The sequence below is a fragment of the Schistocerca piceifrons genome, chromosome 2 (assembly GCF_021461385.2).
Source record: "Schistocerca piceifrons isolate TAMUIC-IGC-003096 chromosome 2, iqSchPice1.1, whole genome shotgun sequence".
NCBI lineage: Eukaryota > Metazoa > Arthropoda > Insecta > Orthoptera > Acrididae > Schistocerca > Schistocerca piceifrons.
Window position 1 is genome coordinate 74,591,535 of NC_060139.1, and position 6,000 is coordinate 74,597,534.

Consider the following 6,000-nt stretch of genomic DNA (forward strand, 5'->3'; position numbering starts at 1 on the left):
GACTGGCAACCCTCTGCCTCTAGAGGGCTCCGAATTGTAGCGTGTTACAGGGAAGTGTGCAATGTTACTATGCCGGTGTGTAATCGAGTTTCTAACCGCAGAAAAGTAGGTCCATACTTGGGGCAGCCTCTCCTTCAGCATGACAATACTGGACCATACACGAGCGACGTGACATCTGCAACAATTCGACTCCTTTGGTTCATTGTCGTCGATCATACTCCATACAGTCCCGACTTGGTCCCATTTCATTTTCATCTGTTTTCAAAACTTAAAGAACACGTTCGAGCACTTCACTTTAATAGCGATGAAGCGATATAGCTATAGGTGAGATTGTGGCTCCGTCAACAGCGTCAAACATTCCATAATGCCGGTGTCAACAAACTGGTCTCTCGTTGGGAAAAATGTTTTCGTCGCCAAGGTGACTATGTTGAGAAAAAAATATGTGGACATGAAGAATAAAGATTTAGAATGTTAATAACGTTTGTTTTGTTTAAAAGGCTTTAAGAGCTTCCACATTAAGAATTCGGTGGTATTACTTTTCAGCGCGCTCTCGTAACAAATGCAAACGGTATTCTGTCAGTTCGTACCATCCGCCTATAAACTGCCGTCCTGTAAATAAGACGTTAAGGACTAGCATTAAGGTAAGGACTAACACAGTTGGCAAAATTACCGTCACACGCCCAAAAACTGTATGCAATATTTGTGTATGTAATTCGCAATGAGGAAAAATGGAAATGAAGAATATGCTCTCATATTGTAAATATATTTGAGGAAAAATCTGGAGAAAGATTTAACTAAAATGTTGTAAAATAATGGCACTTATTAACAATCTATTTGATGAAGCGTCCTGAGTCAGGTGAAAGAAAAGGAAAGGACTTCAGAATTTAATGTACTGTCACTGAGAAAGACGGACCTAGCACCAAGAGAAACAACTAAAAACAACACTGAAAACCGACAGGGTTGGATCCTTCTCGACTATCGTACAAGCAGTTTTTGCATCGTGTCACATCCGGTTTACAACTTATATTCTTCTTGAATGTTCTTGAAAACGGGACTATCAATCACGCAGAACGTCATTCGTCATGTAATAAAATGATGGAAATTTACGTACCTTGCCGCTTAAAAATACACTGAAGAGCAGAATTTGAAACATTCAATGATTACCGTAGAAAAATATTATCACAGGATCGATTTCTGAACCCAAAGGGTATTTAGCCACATATTAAAGCTATCAGTAACACAAAAATCATTATGCGGACACTTGTGCACGAGATATGGACCTAAACAGAGTAGTGCAAAAAGTAACTTGATATGTGCTCAAACGATCGAACGCAAGTCAAACACTAAAATTTTCCATCGCTCAACTGTATTGCTACAGAAATACAGGGTGTCCACAATGAGACTCCAACATTTTAATATCCTATATCTTTCTCATTTCAGATGGTGGACTGTGAATCCTGAAGGGGCAGACAGAGCAACTCAACAAGTTTGTGGTGTGCTAATTTGATACGCCAAGTGCCCGTAGTGGAGCTGCAGTCAATTGTTTTAGCAAAATGGAGGATATGAAGGAGCGTGCACAAGTGGCCTGGTGGTGTGCAGAGACAAAATCGGCGACCCAAGTGCAAAGAAACTTTCGTCGAGTTTACAACAAAGCGCCCCCGTCGTTCAAGACTATAAAGAAGTGGTGTGGTCACTTTTTGGCTACTGGGAGTGTTGCGAAAGGGCATGGTGGTGGTAAGCCTGGGATCAGTGAACATCATGTGGAACAAGTGTGACGGTCACTCGAACAAAGTCCACAGAACTCAGTGCGACAGGCAGCACGAGAACTTCGTATGAAACGTTCAACATTGCACAAAGTGCTTCACCAGCGATTACGTTTGTACGCATATAAAGTGCAGGTGGTGCAAGAAATCAAGCCTGATGATCGACCAAAGCGAGAAGAATTTGCGTGTGTCATGTTAGATCGCATTGCTGCGGACGAGACATTTTTATCACGCGTGATGTTTACTGACGAGGCAACCTTTCACGTGTCAGGGGCTGTCAATCGTCACAATGTGCGCATCTGAGGGTCAGAAAATCCACATGCACCTGGGGAACACACGCGCGACAGTCCGAAAGTTAATTTGTGGTGTGTTTGATGATAAATCGCATTGTTGGGCCGTTTTTACTTCAGGGGCCGACTGTGGATGGAGCCATCTACCTGGACATGTTGGAACAATTTGCCGCGCCACAGATAACAGACCCGCAGCCAAATGTGATGTTTCAACAGGACGGTGCACCACCCCATTGGAGCCTTGATGTCCGCAAATTTTTAAATGACACATTCCCGTAACGATGGATCGGCCGTGGAGGTCTAATTCCTTGGCTGCCACGTTCGGCCGACGTAACCCCCCTCAATTTTTTTCTTGTGGGGTTATGTGAAAGACCGGGCATACGCTACACCAGTAAAGGACCTGCAAGACTTGAAACAGCACATAAGAATTGTCATCAACTCTGTCACAGAACAGATGCTCCGCAACACATGGCACGAAATCGATTATAGACTTGATATTTTTCGCGCTACCCGTGCCGTACATGTTCAAGTGTACTGAACCGTCCACCTGTGTATGAAAACTCGATAAGCTGCTGTATGATTTCCCTGTATTTGTTCGTCAATAAACTGTGTTTCCTCTCAGATTTTATGAGTTCAAATGTTGGAGTCTCATTGTGGACACCCTGTATATGGTAAATGGCCGTTACTGGTGTTGAAAATCAGCTTCAAACGATAAAACAGAAGAAGATTGTAGAGCGCAATGGAACCCTTAACAAGCTCTACACGAAGTATGCCATTTAGCTTGACCACCCCAAAGAACTTTCTGTCCGGAGACAAAATAAAACAAAAAATGTATCTAGCAAATGTTGTTTAGCAACCATTGTGACAATAAACAGTGTGACTGTCTTTCCTCGTTACGAAGATATGAAGAGCAGTCCACATTTTTTAAATAGCATCATGTATTTTTATTCGCTAGTACACTTCCTTCCCTCAACACCTGTTCAAAAATGTATCACATATTCACTTAAACACAGTATCCTACTTAGGTAGAAACAGAACCGGTGATCTTTAATATCGTTTTGTAGTACCGTAATCTATTGTAGGCATAAAAACAGGTATAACATTCATAGGTGATCGAAGTCGTGACTATGAACGGTGATGCACTGGTTCACGCGTTAGATGAGAGAATGTTTCTCTGCTTCTAGTGTTGCCTGCTGTAGTGAATTATAAGCAGGAGGGTACTTTCCTGCATGTTCTCTCGCTTATTCGAATATTACGATAGACAACGGCTTTTGAGCAACCCCTAAGAGGAAAGTCCCGAGAAGTTAAGTCAGGAGACCAAACAACCAGTTCCCTGTTCGTACACGACCACACCATGGGGCAGGATAACTTCCGTTCAGAACACGATGTGCGTGAAAGCGTTATGTGATGGATATCTATAGTGTTAGTACCACATTAGTGTTCTCGTTCTTAGTGGCACTTCATCCACAAGCTGAGGAATAATTCACCTTAGGAAGCGGACATATGCCCTGAAACTTACTTTACCATTGATGGAATACGGACCAATAAAACCAACTTTTCAAAAGGCTTAATGTCCACTGGTAGACAAAATTGAGTTTAATATGAAACTGTGTATTTTCTGACCCATTCTACACACCGCTACAATGAGATATCGTCAAAACGCGTTTTAAAACCTCCAAAAGTCCTTTCAAGTGAATAGCAAATGGCATTTTGTATTCTAGTATGAATGTACCAAAATGCATAACGTCCATCAGTTTGTTTCACTGAACGATGTTGGCTACAATGCAAGACTGGTGGACTAAACGGAAACCTTTTAAGTGATCAACAAAGACCACATGGTATTCGTTTCCAGTATTACAGAATTGGTGTGTATCTTTTTTGCATTCTGATTGCTATAGATATATAACTCAGATGTAAAAACTTTGTACTGATAAGATTGAGTGTTTAATAGAGGATGGATACGTATTTTTCATTGATTTTAACCTTCTTTAGTTTGAAAGGAGTATACTGGGGCACACTTGTATGTGGCACCAGAATAAGATAATAATATTAATAAATTAAAATGAAACTAGTATATTATAAACGATGAATGTCTCTGATAGGCTCGATAATGCGGATCGCTGACTGTGCGTGACTGCAGAGCCAAAGATACTGCACTGCTAGTGCTGGAGCAAGAGAGCGCTGCGCGCTCAGTTGTAGGTATCCACCTGTGAGGGAAAGACGATGGAATAGGCAGGGTTTGTGGTGCGCTGTGTGAAGGCACCAAGAGTTGGATTAATTTAGGAATGACAATATTGTTGAACATGGAAGCAGAAGTCTTCATGCAAATATTAAATAATTACGATTTCTGTTTTTTTTGCCAGCGCGTTAGTTTAGGTGAATTGGCTGATAATTCATAATTGTTGAATAACCTCAGAATGTACGTAAACTGTTTTGATAAAAAGGTTAGTCAGATATTTCAGTTTTGTAATGCTTTTAAGATTTGTTAACAGAGCTATGTGTAATTTGGAGATTTGCATTTATGTTGGATTAATGGAGTTAGATAATACTTGCTGTTTAAATGTCATTGTTTGTGAACCAACTGTGAGTAATGTAACTTCAGTTGTCAGATGATTTGAAAAACCAAACGTAACTCGCAATATAATTTTGCTAAAAAAACTGAGTATTAGTAATTCACTATAATCAGTACCGCCTCCCAGTCCAGGTTGGATTTTCTTAAATGTTCTCGTTTATCAGCCAAATGAATTTGATGTGCATTTCAAGTACTATGGCCAGCATTGCACACTGCTGAGCCTATAGTTATCATTTACATTTTTTTTAATGAGAGACCAGAATATATCGCACTCCACGGTTGCTGCCCTAGAGGTAAGATACTTTAATTTATTTGTTATGTGCACAGGGACCAAAGTCATGAGTTTTGAACAGGGCCAGATGATTCAGTGCCTAAGGGACTGAATGTATTTTGCAGTGACTGTATTTCTTTATTAGGATTGGGAGCTGCATTGACCAATCAGTTCGTGTAAAGTTCTGCTAACAATAACACAGAGTAAGCACACCACTTGCAGTTACAACACGCAACACTACAATTCGAGATCTGTATCCATCCCACAATTCAGACATTCATTCAACATAATCGTAAAGTTTATTGTATCATTTTTAAAGAACGTTGCAAGTTAGGAAAGAATCTCCAGTGCATGTCACTGATGCACGTCTCTGCTTTCTAGCTCGAGGACACTCCTTTTTACCTGCTGATCGATTTGTGGTCGAGTAACGAAGAACCTTCGTAAAATTTCAGAAATATTCAATCTAAATACATACCCGTAAGTAAATGCAGAAGTGGGTAAAACAAGCATTTTGGCGAAATATTCGGAAACATTTGATTACAAGAAAGTAAGTAAAAATTTGAAGGCTGTAAAAGGGAATAGTGATCTGAAGAGGATTCATCTGAAAAAATACGTGGTACTCACCTGAACTATTTTTCTGATGATCCATCAAAGCGCCTTTTGTCGTTAGGCAAAAGTGGATACAGCTTTAGCAATGCAGCAAGTAGATACGAAGTGTCATCTTTGTACAGGATTGAACAAGAAAAGAAAGATGATGTAGAAAAACTAAAAAGCCTCAGATTTGGAAAAAAAAAAAAAATTGGGGAGAGAAAGAAGTTCTCAAGTTCTTCACCAAGATTATCAGTCTTCGATGTAACGAACTTATTTGCCTGACATACTGCCTAGATTGTATAGAAAACATGCCTGTTTTGGAAAAGTAATGTGAACACTATCGTTGGAAATGAAGCACACTTATGTTTTTGTTTCTACTTTTGGTGTTAAAATGCTTTATCGTATATTAGAACGTGAATTTTCAAAACATGAAATGTTATTGAAAACTAATTAAATTCATTATGTCTATAATAACTTACAACAAAAGCCATATTGTCCAATATAACACACAAA